General features: G+C 43.0%; 1 protein-coding gene across 5 annotated transcripts in view; it reads left to right on the plus strand.

The window, feature by feature from the left end:
* Positions 1-6,359: 6,359 nt before the first annotated feature.
* Positions 6,360-23,056, plus strand: part of MTMR3 (myotubularin related protein 3) — a 52,944-nt gene continuing 36,247 nt past the window's right edge. For all 5 annotated transcript variants that reach the window (XM_075276638.1, XM_075276639.1, XM_075276640.1 and 2 more), the window contains exon 1: positions 6,360-6,504. The gene's annotated coding sequence lies outside the window, so the exon portion shown is untranslated. The remainder of the gene's footprint in view (positions 6,505-23,056) is intronic.

Genomic DNA, 23,056 nt, shown 5'->3' on the forward strand with positions numbered 1-23,056 from the left:
GGGGAGGTAAGGTAACATAAAAAAACGTGTAAGGGCTCGTTCACATCTGCGCCCAGGTGTCCGTACTTGAGGTTTCCGTTTCCTGCCTAAAACAGAGGCAGAAGACGGAAACCTGCAGGATTCTTTCTCACCCATTAATTTGAATGGGTGAGAAAGCTGTCCGGCCGTGAGTGGCGGTGAGCGTTTTGCGCTCTCCTCCGCAAAACCGGGTTTTATAATCCGGACACAGAGTCGGACATGCAGTACTCTGTGTCCGGATAAAAAAATCCGCTTTCGCGGCGGAGAGCCTAAAACGCTCACCGCCGCGCACGGCCGGACCCGGTCTGTGGTTTCCGTCTTCTGGCATGCAGAAGACGGAAACCATAGAACGGAGACCGTGAACGCAGGTGTGAACCTAGCGATACTTACCTCTCCGGGCAGGTTTGGGCCTACTTATGTGACGCTCCTTGACATCAGTGAAGATGGCCAACACCACTGAAGACTGCAGCAGAGGTGGGGATAGGTAAGTAACATTGTTTTTTTATGTTGGTACCACCCCTTCGGTGTCCGATTATTATACTCTGAGGTCTGAAAAGACCCCAGAGTATAATAATTGTTCATGGGTGTTCACAGTGGGGCATAGTAGTGTGTGCAGGGGCCACTATGGGACATAATACTGTGTGTAGGGGCCACTATGGGACATAATACTGTGTGTTGGGGCCACTATGGGACATAATACTGTGTGCAGGGGCCACAATGGGGCATAATAGAGAGCGCAGAAATGCGGGGGGGGGGGGGGGATGTCGGTTGGGGTCTTCAGCAGGCATCGGGGGGAGGGCCATGTCAAAAGTTCACCACGGGGCCCCGCCGTTCTTAGTTATGCCACTGTCTGGCAGTATTTGATGGACCCCGCGATAGAGTCTCTGATGCAGATGTAGTCTTATTCAGCAGGAGCCTTTCATTTTTAATTTATCATTGCTGTCAATCTAGTACGGTAGTACGAGGCTCAGGGTACACATAGCAGGCATCACATTGCAGTTTTTCCCTCAGTGCTTTTCACAGAAAGTCCATAGAGTTATTTTCTGTGGACTTTCTGCTTCATTTATACCTATAGAGAAATTGCCAGCATTTCCGTAGGTACAATTGACTTGCTAAAATTTCCAAAAAACAGAGTCCATAGTTCAATTGGGGCATTATCCTACTGAAAAATGTGAATTGGAAGGCCTGCCATGAGAGACAACACATGTGGCCGCAATATGTCCTGCACATATCAGGGAGCTGTTAGGGTAAGTTCACACAGAGTTTTTTGGTCAGGATTTTGAGGCCTCAAAATCCTGACCAAAAAGACAGCTCCCATTGAAATCAATGGGAGCCGGTCAGTTCTTTTTTTCCGGGAGCTGGTTTGTTCTGGCTCCCGGAAAAAAGAAGTGAGATGCTGATTCTTCAGGCGGATTCACCTCACGACATCCATCTGATAACACTCCCTCCTCCTGACTAGGCACATTCATTGGGCCTAATCCGGAGTGGAGTGTGTGACTAGATGCTGGTACAGTGCATTGGCATTCAGTCGCGGTTACCCGTATTTTGGGTCAGAACCTGAGGCGGCCTCCGCGTCAAGTTCCAGTCCAAAATACTCCGTCTGAACTTACCCTTAGTGTTCCTTGTATTACTATTAGTAATCACTGACTGTCCAAGGGCAGACATAACCTGTGCAAGAGTGGGGTGCTCAACTATAATACAGCAAGTGGGAGGGGTTTACCTGACAGGGGCGTGGTTTTATATCTGACAGTTTCAGCTTGCAAGCTGTTAAGCACCAGAGACAAGGGAGCAATTGCAGCAGTGTTAACAAAGTCTTTTTAAAAACTAAAACTGCATATTCTTTTCAGAAAAAAAATCGAATTTACCACACTTTTTTGTCCAGCAATTTTCAATGCTCACTGCAACAGAGTCTCCAATGCATGTGTGAACATAGTCTGAGACAGTGGTGTAACTAGGAATGGCGGGGCCCTGTGGTGAACTTTTGACATGGGACCCTGACCAACCGACCCCCACCCATATTCCTGCGCGCACTATTATGTCCCATAGTGGCCCCTGCATACAGTATTATATCCCCTAGTGGCTCCTGCACATGTTGTTATGCCCCATAGTGGCCTCTTCTTCACCCAGTATTATGCTCCATTGTGGACACCCATGAACAATTATTATACTCTGGGGTCTTTTCAGAAACCCAACAGGGATACAAAAATAAAAAACACCAATAGTTACCTATCCCTGGCTCCGCAGCACTCCCTGCTGATGGCGGCCATCTTCAATGACGTCCAGGATGTCATGTGACCGGGGGCCTGTGTCGCAATGCACAAGGATGCAGGCCCCGGTCATGTGACGTCAGGGACATCTCTGAAGTAGGCCTGACGTCCCTGAAGTTTTGCCTTTATATATAAATAAATAAATAAATACATTAAAGAGGACCTTTCACCGATTTGGGCACAGGTAGTTCTATATACTGCTGAAAAGCTGACAGTGAATTCAGCGCACTGTCGGCTTTCCCAGTCTGTGCCCCGGGTAAAGCTCTTTACAGTCAGAAGGGCGTTTCTGACAGTCTTTCAGGTACGTCCTTCTCCACAGCAGCGCCTATCGCGCTGTACAGTGTGAGCGGGGAGGAACGCCCCCTCCCTCTGCTCACAGTGCTCGTCCATAGACGAGTATTATCTGGAGGGGAGGGAGCGTTCCTCCCCACTCACACTGTACAGCGCAATAGGCGCCGCTTTGAAGAAGGCGTTACCTGACTAACTGTCAGGAACACCCTTCTGACTGTAAAGCGCTACGGTACCGAGACCGAAGACTCTTTACCCACGGCACAGATTGGGAAATCCGACAGTGCGCTGAATTCAGCACACTGTCAGCTTTCCAGCAGTATATAGAACTGCCTGTGCCCAAATCGGTGAAAGGTCCTCTTTAAATGCAGGGCACTCCGCACACAGCACAAGGGCATATGAAAACCTTAACGGACACTAATGATGTAGTTAACAACATTTAATATGATCTACAATGTAGAGGTTCTTTGCTATACACATTTGATCAAATAGTAAGAAGCCCACCTGCCACAACAAGGCAACCTCATTCAAATGGGAGCCTACACTAAATAAACATACCTCTCTTGGACCCGGATAGGTCTACAGTGTAAACACAGGGCATCCACCTCCATGGTTTGACTAGCACTCCCTTCCATGGTTTCACTAGCACTCCCTTCTAATTGCACAGGTTTTTCTCATTTGAATAGAGTATATATATATTTCACTTCCCCATCTGCTTTAGGCTATTTTGAAATAGAGTGTACTCTGGAGCCTGTGTGTCCGATGGTCATACTGTATTCAGGACCAAGAGAGGTGTGTATATTAAGTGTAGGTTCGCATCGGAATTAGGTTGCCTTGTCGTGGCAGGTGGGCTTCTTACTGTTTGATCAAATGTGTATAACAAAGAACCTCTAAATTGTAGATCATGTTAGGTGTTTTTTTTTTTCTTTTATTTAAATTCAATTATTTTTTTTTTACATTTGTACAAACAAAGTATAAAAATTTTAGGTGTGTTTAAGTACATCAGTAGTGTCCTTTGGTGTTTTCATATGCCCTTGTTATGTGTGTGGAGTGCCCTGCATTTTTGTATTTTTCATATACTGCTTTGCAGAGTACACCTGTTCACACTGGACTATGCAGTCTTAAAGATGACCTTTCATCACTTGGGGCATGTGGTTTTTATATACTGCTGGAAAGCTGACAATGCGCTGAATTCACAATCTGTGCCCCAGGTGAAGAGCTATCGGTGCCAGTACCGTAGCTCTTCACCGTCAGAAGGGTGTTACTGATAGTCAGGAACGCCCTTCCTCACAGCAGCGCCTATAGAGCTGTACTGTGAGAGGGGGAAGAACGCCGAATTCAGCGCACTGTCGGCTTTCTAGCGGCATATAAAACCACATGTGCCCCAATTGATGAAAGGTCCTCTTTAACCAATTTTTGTGTGTATAAATTTCTCATATGCTAAAAAAAAAAATGGAAGCTGCAAAAATTGTCTTGCAGTTAAAGAGGACCTTTCACAGATTGGGGCACAGGCAGGTCTATATACTGCTGGAAAGCTGACAGTGCGCTGAATTCCGTGCACTGTTGGCTTTTCCGATCTGTGCCCCCGGTAAAGTGCGATCGGTCCCGGTACCATAGCGCTTTACAGTCAGAAGGGCGTTTCTGACACTTAGCCAGGAACGCCCTTCTGCCCAGCAGTGCTTATCGTGCTGTACTGTGGAGCGGGGAGGAACGCTCCCTCCCTCTCCTGATAATACTCGTCTATGGACGAGCTGTGTGAGCAGAGGGAGGAGGCGTTCCTCCCCGCTCCACAGTACAGCGCGATAGGCACTGCTGGGCAGAAGGTTGTCCCTGGCTAAGTGTCAGAAACGCCCTTCTGACTATAAAGCGCTACGGTACCGGATCCGATAGCTCTTTACCCAGGACACAGATCGGGAAAGCTAACAGTGCGCTGAATTCAGCGCGCTGTTGGCTTTCCAGCAGTATATAAAACTGCATGTGCCCGATCTGATGACAGGTCCTCTTTAAGTAATGATTACAGGACTGGGTCTTGCCACAAGAAGATGTAAAACGCTTTCTTTATTTTTTCCCCCCATTACCCTATAAAAATGCTCTCAGCTATTTTTGTCTCTCTAAGGCCCTTTGCAGATGACTATGGGTGAGATCAGTGTGCGATCTGGGTTTTTTCATGGATCGCACCCTGACCCATTAATTTCTATGGGCACATGCGTGCAACTGTGATTTCCACTGACCAGTGTGTGGGCCAAGAGCCCGTGCCACGTAATAGGATGGGTCCTATTCCATTCAGTGTTTGCAGAATGGACTCCTCCATAGAAGCCTACGGGAGACTAAAAACCTAGGACGACACACTGATGCACTTGGTGTACCATCTGTTTTTGTGGACAAGCTAGGGATATCATTAGATTCTGTGTGTTTTTTTTTTTTTTTTTTTTTTTTTAAATCTGAAAACTAGGATCGCACACTGAAGACACTGTCCATTTTTGCGGACTAAGGCTGCTTTCACACGCAGTGTTTGGTCAGTGGTGTTTTTTTTTAATTTTTTTTAATGATCGTGAGCCAAAATTAAGAGTGGAGACTACAGAAATTAGGTATAATATTTGTACCTGTTCTGGGTTTTTAATCCACTCCTAGCTTTAGTACACAATCAATGACTGAGAGCAGCCTTCGGCCCATTGCAGTCAACTGTGGCTGTAGGCAGTGTGCTATCTATCTTATTGACCCATTCTTTTCTATGTGCCTGTACACACAACTGTTAATTTATTTCAGTCCATTGTGTGGGCTGACAGTCGGGGCTTCAAAATATAGTCCTATCTTGTGGCCCATGCTTCCCTGGCTTCCTATTCATTTAATGAAAGGGGCCGCAGAAGCATGGCCTGTGAATGGGTAACATCCCCATGTCGTCTTTGTGCCGCTTGTGCCTTTAATTTACGGCAGGCCAACTGTCATCTGCCACCGGCCTCAGGCTGGGTTCACACCAGCATTCCCTCTCCGTATGGGCATACTGTTCCACTAAGCTTGAAAAATGCAGAGAGAAGTTCTGCAGGCATTATCTGGGGGGGGGGGGGGGGGCAGAAACCACGTGGACCCCCCCATTATAGTCTGTGGGTAACTGCTTTTAGCAGACTAGGCCTCCATTTGGGGGGTCCCTAGGCAGACAGCTTGAATGGAAACCCGCCCACAGATGTGGACCTAGCATAAGCAGAGATCGTTGACTGTTAGCTATACCTCTATGATGCACTTGAAGACATTGGCCCTAATATACTGTACTATACCGTATGCACACGTTTCTGATGTAAAATGGCATGGAAAGTTTCAATATTTTGAAAAGAAAAAAAAAATGGACTTCTTAAAATCAGTGCAGGGTGAATAATAGTTTTCATAATGGCTGAATTGTCCACCATTTAGGCTGTTATGAGCTAGCTGTTAGTTATGTGAGGGAATGCGCTCACTAGAACAGTCTAAGGTCACTATCATACTGGTATAGACTGATTGTAAATAGATGCTGCAGGTGTTATGGCCCTTTAAGTGGTTTGTTTGGGTCGGAGTCGCACGCCCCGCCCAGAACCAGAGACTAATGACATGTAGAAGTCACAACACGCTAGACTCCGCCCCCTAGTGACACACCCACTCCAGCTTCGTCTGCCTTTGGCTGAGGTTATATACAGCTGCGTCTACACGAGAAGGGGCGTGTCTGCGCGCTCCCGCTTCTCCTATCAGTAGGTGTGTCTGCCTGCGTGAGAGTGCCCGTGACGTCCTCCCCCACCCCCCTCCCTCCTTTCTATAGGCCTTCCCTGCGTGACCGCGCTTCCGCCATGTTGTTGTGGTTGTGAGGAGGAAGGAAGAACCCAGACCTCGGCCTGACAGCAACCGACAACGGGGAGGGGGGGCAGAGACCGCTGACACCGGGGACTTCATGCCGCAGAGCCGAACGGTAACGTGAAAGCCTTGCTGTAGCGCTTCGTGTCCGCCTTGTCATACATGTATGCATATGTATTGGGATAGACAGTGGCTTGTGTGCAGCGCCCAGCTTGGACCTGTGTAGTCTAAGTCTAGGCAGCCGCAGTAATGGGTACACGGCTGGTGTTGGGGGAGTCTGCCGTATACTCTCATTTTTAATTCATTGTGGTGATGTCCTGGCTGGCCATATTATCATAGTTTGGGCGGCCTTTGTTATCCTCCAGCTTCTGTGTGGTATGTTGTCACTTATATTATTTACATAGTGCACTCTTACAGCCATTAATATGGGTATTGTAAGTGCAGTGAACACACTATAACACGTATATAATCTATGATCTCTATCCCCTTCTATCAAGCAATCGCTCTTTAACTGTGATTCAGCCACAAAATACCCCAAATCTTTGCCCTGACCTACTCTGTGTATTTCCCTATGCTGTACCCGGTCTTCTGGGTTGACTTGTGTATACCCTGTAATCCTAGCTTGTTTAGTTATGTATTTGTTATAGAAGGGAGTATACATTGGTATTGTGAAATTTCAGCCACTTTTTATGTTTATATAGTGCCACATAGGCACACAGTGTTATACCATGAGCAAACAGTATTGTGCAGTTAACTCCTGTTTTGCTGGAAGCCTGTGCTTCTCCTTTTTCTGCAGCTTTAGTGGTTACGACTATAACGATTTCTGTGTGCTTTAAGTTGTATTAAGAGGATGTTTGCAACATAACATGTTCAGTTCATATGTTTACAGCACTTGGCTACAATGTTGTCAGTTTGTAAACTGTTCCTCAAACGTGGTTTATATCAATATTACAAATTTGCAACTGGTATTCACTGTGTTGCTAATATACACCCACAGGATTATAAAGTACTGTTATCTCTAGGGCCTGTTGGGTGTTCAGATGTCCAGGATTGTCAGGTATTAAAGGTATTGCAGATGGAGAGACTCTCAAACATGGAGATGGCTTTAATTCTCTGCATTGTGACCCAGCTGTAGATGTAAAGATCCAACCTTGGGGTATCATAGAGCATCACAATGATCCATAAGGTTGGGTTTATTAGATCGGTGGTTGGGCTTGGATGCAGAACACCTATGTGATACCCCAAATTCATAGATTCTCTTAACATTCTGCTTGCATGGTGTCTTATAATCCACTCACATGCTCAAAGAAAAAAAAACACCACACAGGATAACATTGCTGTTTTCTTCACGGAAAAGCTATGGATTAGTAACATCCAGTTCCAATGGGGCGGTACTTCTTGCAATGTGGCAATTTCTAAATCAGGCCTCAAAGCTTTTACTCCCCAGAGGGGAACTTACTGTTACATCATCACGTCACAAACATCATTTAATTCAACAAAGCATTAAAAACATAACACAAATGCAATGATATCATGGGAACAGATCCCATTAGTTGAAGGCCATTAATAAACTGCTTTCCTCTGATGGAAGCTTCCCCCATTGTTTTTCTCTGGCAAGAAGTGTACATTCTTTCTCATGAACTGTAAATCTGCTTACTTAGTAACCACACTTCTAATCTTCACACTGTATTCTGTTTAGTTTAGCATTTTCCTATATGCTTATAAACATTGCTGCACTCTTCCTGCCTGTGGATTATATTGTAGGTCCCTTTAATTCCAAGCTTCATTAGTTCATTAAGTAGTCATGTGACTGAGAGGTGAGATGCAAAATCCGAATTCCAGCAGGGTGAACCACACACTGGCACATCTCTTACTGTGTCATAATTTGTGAAATGAAATAAATGCCTTCTGTGTTCCATTGAGTAATGCAGTTTACTTTTCCAGTACCCGCAATACTCCTTTTGTTACATTCATTACAAGGCAAGCATAGGTCTGAGCATTCACCACTAGTTAGTAGCAATGCGTTACTTACAAGCAGGCTTACTAGTTTTATGTGAATTGATCATTGCTGGTTAATGAGAACAGACAGAACCAGATCTAAGAACTGCAGTTCATGTGTACAACACTCAGATGAATGGCTTTCTAGGCATCAGGTAGGTATCTATGGGAAATGCTCCACCTATGAATACAGTGCCCACAAATCTTGAACTACCAATTTTATTATATAGAAGAGCAATGATGTACAAGAGCCTGCTGGACACTTCTTTCAACCCATGAAGGTCACCCTAAGAAACTTAACATTGCAACTTATATTTAGCTTTTTAAGTTAAAAAAAAAAAGCTCTGAAAGGTGTTCTCTAAGACTGATTATCGATGACCTTTCCTTATCAAAATCAGGTCAGTTGAGATCTGACACCCTGACAATCTGCAGATAAGGTGGCTTCCTTTCTACACTGCTTAAGTAGCATAGCTCTGTACAGAACTGGGCAGTTAAACAGAAGATTAACGGAACAGCAGTCTGGTTAACCAATGTGGTATTGTTCCGTTATTTATATTCATAAGGTTCCACCTGTAGTTTTGTCTGGTCCAAACATGTCCGAAGTGAACCCAGAGTATATCCGCAGTTTTGGATCAGAGTATAAGCAGCAGGTGAGCAAACCTAAATCGCTACTCTCCTGGATTCCTTCTGTTCTAGTGTTCTGACTGATGTCAAGGACCACTGAGGCCTTTGCTTGGGCCTCATTAGTCATGTACATCGCTTGAGGCAGAAGGCCCAAGGAAAAGGGGCAACTGGCTAAAGATTGGTTCACACTAGCATTCAGAAAATCTGTGGAGAGAAGTCCTGCAAGTAGGATACTTCATTCCACTGACTTCAGGCAAAAAACACAGAAGACCCTGTTAGTCTATGGGATCCTAAGGTGTATGCTTCTAGGGTTTGTTTTTTGGGTCCCAAAGCGGACTCTAAGGCTGAGTTCACACTGGGTATGTTGGTCAGGATTTTGAGGCCGTATCCGCCTCAATCATGACCAAAAAGACGGCTCCTATTGAAATCAATGGGAGCCAGTTTCTTTTTTCCAGGAGCCGTTTGTTCCAGCTCCCAAAGAGAAAGAATGGACATGCTCATCTTAATGCCGATTGTGCCTCGTGAATCCACCTGAAGACACTCCCAACTAGGCCCATTCATTTGGGCGTAATCTGGATTGCAGTGCCGCGACTAGATGCCGGTGCACTGCAATACGGCTACCCATATTTTGGACCGGAACCTGAGGCCACCTCAGAGTTCGGTCCAAAATAGTGTCTGAACTTTGCCTAAGGAAACGAGAATGCTGCGCACTATATATATATATATATATATATATATATATATATATATATATATATATATATATATATATTTTTTTTTTTTTTTTTTCCCTTGGGCCTCTTCTTTATATGCTCTGGGGACTGAAGAGACCCCAGAGTAGAATAGCAGTTTCCGTTTAGTCATGTTCTGCCCAAACTAAACAATTGGGTGAAGAAACAGTATTGAAAGGTTCAGCCAACACACACTTACTTTAAAAGGGGAATGATGTAAATTATCTCAATTTATTGTAATTGAGGTAAAATGCCCAATTAACCTTTTTTGGTCTCCCATCCCTAATGCTGTACAGTGTATAGATATTGTATTCAGTATTGCAGGTCAGTCCCACCCATTTGAATGGGCCTTACATACAGCTTGGCCATGTGACCAATGCATGATGTCACTGGTGGGATTATGGAGTCTAAGAAAAGTTTGACTCTGCCTTAAAAAAAAATTACCGTACCGTATTTTTCGGACTATAAGACGCACTGGACTATAAGACACACCTAGGTTTTAGAGGAGGAAAATAGGGAAAAAAAATTTTGAAGCAAAAAATGGTAAAATATTTAATATATGGGAGTTGTAGTTTTGCAACAGCTGCAAGGCCACATTGACAGGTGACCCTGCAGCTGTACGGGGATGCATAGTGTTTTTTTTTTGTTTTTTTTTTTTTTTTTTTTGCGGGGCCAGAAGTACTTTTTTAGTTATACCATTTTGGGGAATATCTATTGCTTAGATCACCTTGTATTGAAAAAAAACCCGGTGGTTTATGATATATGATTTTCTACTTTTATATATATATTCTAGGGACAGGAGGTGATTTAGAACTTTTATTTATTTCATATTTTTATTTATTTTTAAAGCTGTTTTTTTTTTTTTTTTACTATTTTATTCCCCCCCAGGGGCTTGAACCTGCGGTCACTTGATTGCAAGTCCCATAGACGGCAATACAACTGTATTGCCGTCTATGGGACATTCTGTATATTAGTATTACGGCTGGTCATAGACCCAGCCGCAATACTAATATAGCAGTGACAGGCCTGGGAGCCTCATTAGGCTCCCGGCTGTCACCCGAACAGGTCGGCTCCTGCGATATCGCCGCGCAGGAGCCGCCCTGCAACTTCACAGGTACGGGGCCGGTGGGGACCGGCCCCGGGGGAGAAGGGGCCACCGATACTGACCCGGCATCCGCTGTACTAGAGGCGGATGCCAGCGAGGGATAGACGCTGGCACAGGTGCCGGGGCCTGAGACATCGCTGCGCTCCTCTGTCCTGCATGAAGCCAGCAGCGGGGGGACTGAGGAGTAGAATAGCATTGCCGCTGCTGGCTTCATGCAGGGCAGAGGAGCGCAGCGATGTCTCAGGCCCCGGCGTCTATCCCTTGCTGGCATCCGCCTCTCTATTACGGCGGGTGCCAGGCGCCACATTCAGACTATAAGACGCACCCTTCTTTTCCCCCCCAAATTTTGGGGAAAAAAGTGCGTCTTATAGTCCGAAAAATACAATTATTGGTTTTGCATAACTTATTCTATATTTACTTTCAATCACTAGTCAACTTATGAACAGGTCTGTTTTGGAGTCAGTTGGGCAGTGGATAATAGAGACTTGGCCTTCTGACTCTACAGTCCTGGCCTCAGAGAAGGAAGTGCAAGCTTTTCAAACAGCAGATTGGTGTGAGTGTTACCTATGTAATACTGATGGTCTATCCTAAGATTTGGTCATCAGTATCCCTTGGAGAACCCCTTTGAGGCACCATGTTACAGAAACCCAGTGTTTTGTTTTTTTTTGTTCTCTTGCAGATTTTGCAGCTTTTTTTTTTCCTTTTTGGCCAGAAGTAGATTGAGCAGAAGGGAGACACTTAAGAGCTTCCTATTTATTTCCCATTTCTCTTGTAGCTACTTTGGCTCAGAACACTGCAACAAAAGCTGTGGGACGTAAATGCCGCAATTTGCAAAGCTGTTGCGTCTTTGCAAATCACAGCATGTCAATTATATCTACGGAAACGCCGTCTGCTTTCCCGTAGATGTAATGGAGTCCGCAGAGGAAAACTCTGAACTTTCTCTTAAAAGCGCTGCAGAAAGAACTGCAGTGCGTTCACGCTGCGGTTCTTTCTGCAGCGCTTTAAGTGCTGCGATTATGGCCTGTGGGGCCTTAAAGTGTTTTCCAGGCAGAAACTCTTAAAGTCTTAGTGCCAAATAATGGGTTAATAACTGCACCCAAATACCTTCTGTAGTGTTTTGCCTGATTTCTGGGTTTCTCTGGGAGTGCCTAGTATCTTCTGCATTTGTTTACTTGGTGTAGCTTTAGTTAATGTAATGTATTGTTAATTGTAGGCTCTCACTATCTTCCACTAACACCCCTTCCCTGTCTCCCTAGCTTTCCTGCCTACTACTAGCCCTTCAAAACAAACTCTGCTCACCCATCTATCCCTTATACTGTACTTGCCTGTCTTCCTGCGGTTAATCACTTTAGGTAGGGTTTCTGTTTGATCAGGTCCCAAAGGAAAAAACCTGAATGCTACTGTTGAGGTATTGTGACATAAACAAATGTTGATATCTAATGTAAACGTGTTCAGTGTAGCTGTCATTTTGCTAAAGTAAATAATGAAAAATGATTCACAACTTCATGGTGGGAAACTCATTCAATAGTCTCCTTGTTCTCATCCTTGAGACTGTTTAGGTTGTGTGGCTAGACCCATCTATTTGGTGCCTTGATCAGTATTTACAAGATAGCAGCCTGCGGCTGTCTGGCTGGTCAGATAGTAGTTGTTTACTGGGTCCATGTGTCTGAATAGTGTGTGTGATTTCATGGAATTGTTCTTGTAGTACAAGATATTGTAGAATGGGAAAATATCAAATGGCTGAGAATGTATGTAGTTTGTGAGCAAGTTATATGGCGCTGCCACAGATTTCCACTTCACTGTAGGAACATGCTCCTTTTGGAAAGGAAATGGTTACACCAAGAATACTTTTGTACAAACCTATGGTACTGCTGTGCAGACTTCTACAGAGGTGCATGGAGCAAGTAACATGTAGGCCTTTATGATCCCTTGTATTCTCTAGAAGCAATGCATCTAGGTCTTCTGTAAAATGCCACATAGAAGTGCAGAAAGAAACGAAGTATGGCAAAGCCCAGTATATTGCAGTATTTGCACTTGTGGTTGTGTAAATGGGCCGTATAGATTGACTTTCTTTAATCGTTGAGAAGTTGTTTTGTTCTTTTTTAAAAAAAAAAAGTTTAAAGTCTGCTTTGGACACTTTCAAATGGATTCTATTGGGTATTAATGGAGTCGATTTCTATGTTAATAGCTACAACATTAACCCTTCAAGCTGCTGTTCTTGGCATAAAAAGAGCCAGACTATGCCAGTAATGAGGGATGACCTTAAGGTGCTTGTTGGGTACAAGGCACTTTATTATGCCTAATGTGCACTTCAAGCACCCCCCACCACCACCCCAAATCTGTCTTGCCTGCCACACTCCACAAATGTGGGTCGAGGCAAGGAAGCCTCATTCCAACCTATTTATTAAACCTTAAGCCATTTTCCTGTCGTGAGTTAGAAAGGAAATCTGTCAGCTCCTACCTGGCTTAGGTTTACATACTGGGGCTTCTGAAGAGGTCACACCATAATTATATTGCTGATTAAGTAAAAATTCTGGTGTAACTTTAATAGTAAATCAGAATTTTACTGTTAAGCTTCCTGAAGGAATGAGTATAAGTAAATTGACAAGTAGGTGTACTATGTACTTAACCATTGATTGGACCATGTCATGTTACCAGTTGGGAGGAAGAATCAGGTTGACCATGGTAACTCCTAAATGTCAATTTGTTTCTACACTTCTAGGAGGGATAACTGAAGCCTAAGAAAAGGTGCTGCAGAACTATACCATGAGGAATATATATGTAGTGATGGCTCCTCTAAAAGTATAACGTGAACTCAGAGCTGGCTTTGACCGTGCATAACCTATATGACAAAGGAGGAAAGTGTCTTATGGCCCTATAGCTGTAACTTCATGTAGTAAGAATACTGATGTGATTAAGGTAACTAGGCATCAATGGCATTATGTATCTGCAGTATCTTTGTCACCAAAATATGGTCTCTTCCTCCCTAAATTTCTAGTTGTCTGCCTACTAGATAAGAGAATACTGTAGTAGACCTCACATAGAAATAGACATGCTAATATACCAGCCTGCAGTCTGCATGACTAGCCTCATCTTCCATACCTATATGGTATATCGAGTGCCCTTATAATATTGCATGGTTATGCCAATGAGCACTTATACTGCGCTAGCAAATTGATTGTCATAGAATAAAAAAACCTGTTAAATGTGTGTACGCTTGCAACCTCTAGTCTGCAGGGTTGATCCTTTACAAATGTGCCACTTAAATATTCAGTGTTACTAGTCTTGTGACTTTAGATCACTACACATGCAATGTTATTTACGCATCTTTCAAACCCCAGTTAACTATTTTCTCAACACTTTCACATGTCTGAATGGATAGTAGGCATCGCTGTCTGTATTAGTTCTATGGCTTTTTTTTTTTTTTTTTTGCTGATACCAGCCACGTTTTGTGTGGTAGCATTAAACGGCATATTGTTCTCGTCCATGCTTTTCTCTTAGTTTGTGTAAATGTCACACATCAGCATGTTGGCAGAAGTCTCCAGTTTTAATAGGGTACAGTATTTCATGCTTGCATTTATTCATCTTGCATTTGTTATACAGTTTTGCTTTACATCCATAAAAACCAGAAGAAATAAAACTTTCAGTATATAAGGAAAGTGTTTATCAGTAGAATAGAGGTTGTCTGGCAAGTAGAATTAAAATAAAATAAATAAAAATAAACTACACCTCTGCCTTTTAGATACTGTCCAAGTTTACAGTTGGTCTTTGCTTCCTGGTCCATCTTGAAGTCTTCATGGCAAGCAGGACCTGGCAATAGTCTGGCAGGAGGCCTGGTAAACAATGGAATGGGTCAAGCTGTGTATTGGTTTTATAAACCAATTTTAAACTGCTGGACAGACTTTCATTCAAGTGGCTTTTTTTTGTCTTGACTGTTTGGTGGTCCCCCATTATGCGAGCCCTACTGTTGGCATGTGTTGATGAGCTGTAGTTTAATATGGGGAAACATAGAGATTGCTGCTTTTCTGAAATCTACTGCACTTGCAGACTTTCCCTGGTCAGTAGGATTGGAGAGAACTGGCAGATCATTGGTGGTCAGGCAGCATGCATACTATTCCATTCATTTCAATGAGAAATGGCCACATGGTTATCTCCAGCACTCTCATTGACATGACAAAATTCCTTCATTCTCCTGATCACTGGTGTCTGAGTGGTCAGACCCCCACTGATCTACAAGTTATCCCTTATCCTGTGGCAAAGGAGGTTGGCTAAGTCTGTTCCATGTCAGCTGACTTGCTGCATTTAATACAGCAGAATATTGGTATTGCATGGGGATGAACAAACTTATGGGGTTAAGTATACCTGATCAGTATTGCCCTACCAATATTAAGAGTCAGGAAGTCCCATATACATAAGATAGATGACTAGTTGTTCAGATTGTCACTGGCATTATGAATGGAGAAAGAAGAAACCTTCAGCTCATTTTCATCTCTAGAATAGGAGAACCCAACCACTTTAATATGAAATAACCTCTGTAAAATTTCTTTCCATCATGACACATTAAGGGTAATTCACCACCACAGTGCTTTGTACTTGTCTCATCACAACATGGACTTCAGGGGTCAGTAGCTTTTGGCCCTCCAGCTGTCCTATGCATAGTTGTCCGGCTGCTCTTGGACCTCTGATAGGTTGGGAGTTGTAGTGCCAAACATTACTGACCTCTGATCTAACTTTTGTAGAGACTAGCACCTGGTGTAGACTTGAGCTATAATTTTTTTTGGCAAGTTCCTGATATAATTTATAGTGAATACGCAGTATGGGCAACCCCCTTCCTGTTAAGCTCAAGTACCAACTATTCAGATGTGTGCAAATTGGCAAATAAAAATTTGCAGTCTTTGGCACAAGTTAATTACAAATTTTAAATCTTTTTGGGGGATAAATTGTATCCTTAAAGTGGCATGCATAGCATGATGCAGGCTGTAGTTTCCTGAGGTGTAATGTCTGTTGTACATGGACTATGCCCTGGCAGCAGGTACATGAGTGTTGTGATACCTGATCTTTGTGGGCTGGCAGTCACATGGCCTGTCTGTTGTCACAAACCAGTTCTAGCATGGTGTGTACAGGGTGATAGAATGACTGTATGGAGCAATAGTGACAGACTTGCCTGTTATCGGTCAGCAGCAGCTGTCAGCACCAGTGAGCAGAGGAGCTTCTTGTTGCTGTTTGTCTAGACATAGGTAATAAAGTCTGAATGCTTGCATAGGCCAGTAGTTCTGCAATGCAGCCTATGGTTTCCCTGGTTTAGTGTATTACCTTTTTTCTTTCAGAGTGTTTTTTAAAAGGCCAAGCCTCCTTCCCTTGTTACTTATCTTTCATGTTTCTAGATCTGCCATAGTCAGCATGTTATCTCTGGTTCATGGGACTTTGAGCGATCCCTGTCACATGTTGTTGTTAAACCGTCCGTGGTGTTTTATCTTCCCACTACAGGAGTGCAGAAGATTTATCACTTAAGTGGTGGAAGAGTCCTCCTGAACTGTGCTACATAAAGGCCATACTCCAGCATTGATGAACCACATCCATTGTGGCTTGTACACAGTAGATCTGTGCTCCTACAGCTAGTGCTGCTGACACCAACCTTAGATGCATTTCTTGCCAAAGCTAGTAGTATTTTACAATCAGGCTACATCATCCTCTGGCATGTTAAGTGACTTATTCTCTAGCCATCTTATGAATATTTGACATTGTTTACTAGCTGCACTGTCTTTCGGTGTTACGTCATTCCAGGTGACAGTCACCTGCTCCACTCATCAGCCTGTCTCTTTACCAGCTGTCAGCAGACTGTGCTCACCAACAATGCACATATTTGTTTTATTAGACCTATAAAATGACTTGCTATGTTATAAGAGGAAGACCTTAGCATATTGGACCAGTGTTTTATGTTTTAAAAAAAGGCTGAAAAAGCTGCCAGACTTCCTGTTGATGTTACGCTGGGTTCACACTAGCGTTCGGCAGTCTGTTCTCAGGTTTCCGTCTTCTGCATGCAGAACACGGAAACCTGTCATGCCGAGTCGGCCGTGAGCGTTTTATGTGCTCCGCGGCAAAACTTTTTTTTTTTTTTTTTTCTTACCGAACAGAGTACTGCATGTCTGACTTTGTCTGTTTAAAAAAAATCAAACAAACAAAAAAAAAAGTTTTGCTGCGGAGAGCATAAAACGCTCAGGGCCGGACACCTTTCAAACCCATTCAAATGAATGGGTTTGAAAGAGTCTTGCAGCTTTCAATCAGTCTCCTGCTCTGTTTTGTGCAGGAAACGGAAACCTGTATGAATGGAGACCGGGCGCAGTTGTGAACGAGCCCTGACATGAAACTTATTTCAGCTGTATTTTAGTGATGCTCTTAATACTACAAATATCTAGAGAGCATAAAGAAAAATCAGTTAAAAGCACCCACTGTACCAATCATGCACAATACATGGAAATGGGTGTCTTGTGTCGTTCTTTCCAACTCCAACAAAAAAATTGCTGCACATCATGGGTTCTGCTTTTGTATTGTCATCTAATTTTTTTTTTTTTTTTTTTTTTTTTTTTTTTTTTCTCCTTTGGGGCATTTTAGCTTATTTTTAGATCTTTATTTTTTTTAAAACATTGGGACAAACTTATTAAGGCTATATTGTACAGCAGTCTAATAAAATCCTTGATTGGTGCTGGGAATGGGAGATTTATGAAGAGGCTGCAGTCTCTTCATAAAATCTGTTGGAGATTCCTGTGCCTGAATGAAAATTCTGGTAGGCAATAGCGGTATAGATTTCTGTTCTAAATAACTCCAGGTAACTGGTGTGAATGATAAACCTATCTTCTCATGTAGGAATGATGAATTCTACCCCTGTTTTCTTGCAGCACTAACCACTGCTACAGGAACACAATATAGTAGGATATGTCACCAATGTTTGTCATAAATGTTTGTTGGATGCCGGTCTTGCCTTTGGGACCGACGCCTATTTCTTAAATGACACATTCCCCCAACTTCCCCTGGGTTGTGTGCCCTACTGCTTACCAGACTGTGTCCTCTGAAGACTTTCAGCCATGGATGGACATTAGGGAAAGTGTAGTAACAATCTAAGCGGTTTCCATAACTCCCATAAAGTGAAGGGAGTTATAGAAACTGGGCGGAATAGTATTGTTTCTATAATTTCCACATTTCTACTCAGTGTTGGTGTCGGGTAAGTAGCAGGGCAGAGACTCTGGCGGAAAGCCCAGGGGCACAATTTCCCTGCATTGTCTGCTTGACCAGATGTCCTAAAACCCTAAACCATTTGGTGGTAGCTTTTCTCTGTGTGTATTTCCCCTGAGGTAGATTGATGATACAAACATTCACTAAAGGTGTGTGTGTGTGTGTGTGTGTGTGTGTGTAATATATTAACGATTTGTTATAATTGGTGGAATTTTAATGGCTCTTTCACACAGGGCAAGAGGGGGCAGATTTTGACGAGGAATCCCCCTCAAAATCCGCCCCCTCACAATAGAGGTCTATGTAGACTGCTAGTGGGGAAAAAAGCAACATAACCTTTCTTCAGATGTGTTCTGCCTCAGGAAATCAATACAAGTCAATGGGAGGTGGAGAAACCGCTAGTGTTTGGTGTTTTTCTGCCAAAAACCACACCAGTTGTTTTTCTTTCTCCCAAAACACTCCAAAAACCGCTCCAAAAAAAGCTTTCTATTTCCTGAAGTTTTTTTGTTTTTTCCCCGACAGTTCCTCGACCACCCTAACACATGTCAACTAGCCCTTAGTGTAACACTAGTTTGATGCACAAAGCAGTTTTTCACATTCTCCAAATATTGTAAATTCCAAAGTAGCTGTCGACTTCTTGATGCTGCAATTTAACAAGACTTCAGGCTTTTCAGGCTTCTGTTGTCATCACGACACCACTTTAATGGCTTCAATTTATCCATTACTCTAGACTTGCAGCTCTGACCACTGGGTATTAAAGGTCTCTACCTCCTACAATATCAGCTGCACTGAAGCTGTAGTTCTCACTTTTCATGATCCTTTTTGGCTACAGGCTGTTTTGCCCCTGATGTTTGAGTACACACAGAACCAGAGATTCATTTTAAACTGACTTATTTAAAGGGATTTTCTGGGCAATTTTAAGATCTCAGTGCTACTAATGGATTAAAAGTACACCCATTAGCAGTGAATTCTAGGTATCTGTGGGAACTCTTGGTGTCTTCTGCGTTTGTCTGCAGTGGTAGCTTCCCACTCGGTAACAGTACTGTGTACCTTTGACACTACCTGCCTGTCACTGCTTTTCGTTCCAGCGCCCCCCCCTCCCTTTCCTGCACAGAAATCGGAAGTACCTGTGAGGCCTGCACAGTAGGGATGGAGTGCCATCTCTACTGCACATGTCTTAGTCTCCTAGACTGCACAAGCACTGGGGCAGTCACATGATATGGGTTAATATACATGTAAATACATAAAAAAATAAACTATAATATATAATTTGTATGTATGTTAGGGGAGGTGGTTTAGTTTGGGATCAATTCATAGTTTATCCCAGACATCCCCTTTAAGTAAATTTCTAGTAGGATGAAGTGTTCCTTACTCTTTGGGTAACTTTTTAGGGTAAGCAGTTGTGTAACGCTATATGACCCTTATTCGCTCTGCATATTCTACATTGCACTTGCATAAAGCTAGCAGAAGCCTGAATCAGGAGTCAGCCTCTGTGTCCATATTACAGTATAAACTAGATTTAACAACCTGATTTATACATAGCTGACTGGTTAGATAACATGTAGGCACAAAGCAGGCTGGCTAGTGTACTCTCTGAGCCTTTCCTCCTTGTCACTGCATAGATGCCAATCTGCTGTAACTTTGCACCCACTTTTAATGGTGGTTTTCCACAAATATAACCATATTTAGATTTGTAGGCAATTTAAAAATATCAAATACTTTTGGAAATGCAAATAACAACTTAAAGGGATTCTACCACTAAAACACATTTATTTTTTTTTTTCCTCTAGTTACCACGTCGGAATAGCCTTTAAAAAGGCTATTCGTCTCTTACCTGTGGAAGTGCTCTCCGCCGCGCCGTTCGTTCAAAATACCGGTTTGTACCGGTATGCTAATTAGTTCTCTCGCAGCGATGGGGGCGTCCCCATTGCAGCTCGAAAACCGACCGCAGCGCCGCCTCTCTGGTCTTCGGTGTCCTCCCCTTGCTTCTTCAGCGTACTGTCGGACGCCTGCGCAGTACACTCTGTTCGGCGAAGACTGCCGAACGTACTGCGCATGCGCGAAATTGCGGTCCCAGCCATAGTGCGGGCACTGCAATTTCGCGCATGCGCAGTACGTTCGGCAATCTTTGCCGAACAGAGAGCATACTGCGCAGGCGTCTGACAGTACGCTGAAGAAGCAAGGGGAGGATACAGAAGACCAGAGAGGCGGCGCTGCGGTCGGTTTTCGAGCTGCAATGGGGACGCCCCCATCGCTGCTCCTGCGATGGGGACGCCCCCATCGCTGCGAGAGAACTAATTAGCATACCGGTACAAACCGGTATTTTGAACGAACGGCGCGGCGGAGAGCACTTCCACAGGTAAGAGACGAATAGCCTTTTTAAAGGCTATTCCGACGTGGTAACTAGAAAAAAAGTGTTTTAGTGGTAGAATCCCTTTAAACATTCCAGAGCTTTAATGGTTTTTTTTTTTTTTTTTTTTCCCCCTCACCGGTATATTGTCAGTTGCTACTGGATATGACATGAATGCTTTCTATGGTCTGGCACATTTCAGAAACCATCCAGGTTATCAAAGTAATACTCCCATACATAAAAGATCATGGCTGGGTTTGAGTATAGAAAGTTCCTGCAGTCATGGATGTAAACTGTCACGGTTGTCTTGATCTGTTGTCACAAAGGAGATGATTAAAGAAAATCTTTAAAACTCTGCTAAATATTTAATTGTTTTAACAAACTTGCAAAGAAGTATAACTTGACTACTACAAATCTAATATGGTTGTGATAAACTATGTATCTAGCATAGTGTTATGAGCTGCATATTACTGTACCAAACTACCTGTATACAGTAATTCTACTTTGCAGTTTTCCATCTGAATGCTGGCTTGTAAGTTCCTTGGTAAAGTCCCTGATAACTGTGGTCAATCTAATTGGCAGTCTGGGGATGGTGTATAATTTATTCTTTGCTATGACTGGACTGTGTACAAATGTCTGGTATTGCTTGCCCAGCATATCATCCCTATATGACATGCCTACTACGGTAAGAGTTATAGTCCCAAAACATCATTGCTCTCTGGATTTGGCTATCTGGCTAGATCTAGCTCAATTTAATTTTTTTTTTTTTTGCATTTTTTTTCCAAAAGACTTGATATTCAAATTAAAAATCATCCATAGCATAGAAGAAAAATTGAGACTTGGTAAAAATCACACAGCGCTACACTGCTTTTGATGTCATTTGAGGGATATTCTCAGCTTTCATGACCGTTTCTGAAAGGAATCAGCTATACAATTTCTCTCCCCCCCCCCCCCCCCCCCCCTCCGCCAACCCTCATTGTACTTGCCTTTCATATGGTCTTGATATGGGGACATCAATACTTCTGGGCACTCTGGCTATGTTGCGGAGGTGTGGAGCCAGAAGTGACTGTGCTCAGGTGGTCGGGTTTAGGAGACAGACAAGTATGATGGGTTGGTTGAGTGAATTAGCAAGAGCTAGTAGTGAGTGGGCTAGCGAGGGGGTGAGAGAAAGAAGGGATTCATCTGAGTTGCCCAAGACATCATGGTAGTTGTAAGGAAAACACAGAACCAGACGCCCATATAAACTAACTCAAAACATTGCTAAATGTATTTGGGTGCACAGTCTGAGGCTCCTGCTACTGAAACGTCTCAATTAAAACCCACTTTTTGTTTTGGCATTATATTGCATATTGTTACTGAAACTGGCCATTAAATGGTAAACTACTTTGCAGACTTCTATACAGATAAGGCTCCAGAGTCCAGAATCTCTTTACTGTTCCTCCTAGTATGTTATTGTGGAAACAACTAGAGATGCAGCGTAAACCAATGAGGAGAACGTGGCCTATTGTATTCAGGCATAACATAGGGGGCAGAGAGTTACTGCTCCTGAGATATCCTGCTAGGACTTTCTCATCACATAATGTGCTATAACAGCGTTTGGATGAACAAAGGTTAACCAATAATCTGGTATGTACTACCATACAGCAAGTGACATTTAAAAGCCAACCAGGCTCTTGTCCTCTGCCTTGGGCGATTTCTGTACCCTGTCATTATATTCCTTGGCAGAGCTCCTGACTCTGGCTGTATAGGAGTGGATCCCAGGTAATTGTCTTCCTGACTGATTCTGTTAAAGAGCAGGAATAATATACCCTTCTGAGGTTTAGGACTGTTGGTGGAGTAGGTGTCTTGACCAATGAGGTACTGTGGGACTGTTTATTTTCTTGGTTGTAAAGTGAAGGCACGTAATCCAAGCCGTAATGAATCTGTCAGTCCTGCTTTCTGGACACAGAACAGGTATTTATTACATACAGAGCTTACATTGTGTCTTTTGGAGCTCACACGGTCTCCTGTATTCTGACACTTTAGGTTCTTACCACTTATTGCAGAATATTTCATTATGTCCATTTATTAGGCTATTTTAAGCAATGTTAACCAACCAGGTACTGGATAATAAGTCATTGTTTTACTATAACTTCTTTGTATTTAAAGTGCATTACAATGATGTAATGTGAAATGATACATAAATAGATTTTAGAAATGTGACCTGCCATAATCTATGAAGTCTGTATTTGCTAGTGAGGCTTTTTAAAGGAGTGACTGTTCAGCTTAGCTAGTGAACTGGAGGGTGTAAGAGTCATGGTTTATGGGTTTTAAAAACATATATATATATATATATATATATATATATATATATATATATATATATATATATATATATATATAAATTTTCACTTTCAACATACAGAACAGATGTTTCTAGTTTGTGGTTGTGCAATTGAGAAATCTGGAAGTACTTTCCTATAGCAGACCACTGAACCACCTGTGTAGCATAACCAGGATCAAATGTAATGACTTTTTCCTCTTGGGGTATGTCAACACAGGATGACTTTGCTGCTGAAATTCCATTATGAAGTGCTTTTACTCTTTGCAGAAACTTCTACAGTGCAGAATCTTGTCATGAACCTATCTGCTT

Source organism: Leptodactylus fuscus, chromosome 1 (genome assembly GCF_031893055.1).
Source record: "Leptodactylus fuscus isolate aLepFus1 chromosome 1, aLepFus1.hap2, whole genome shotgun sequence".
Taxonomy (NCBI): domain Eukaryota; kingdom Metazoa; phylum Chordata; class Amphibia; order Anura; family Leptodactylidae; genus Leptodactylus; species Leptodactylus fuscus.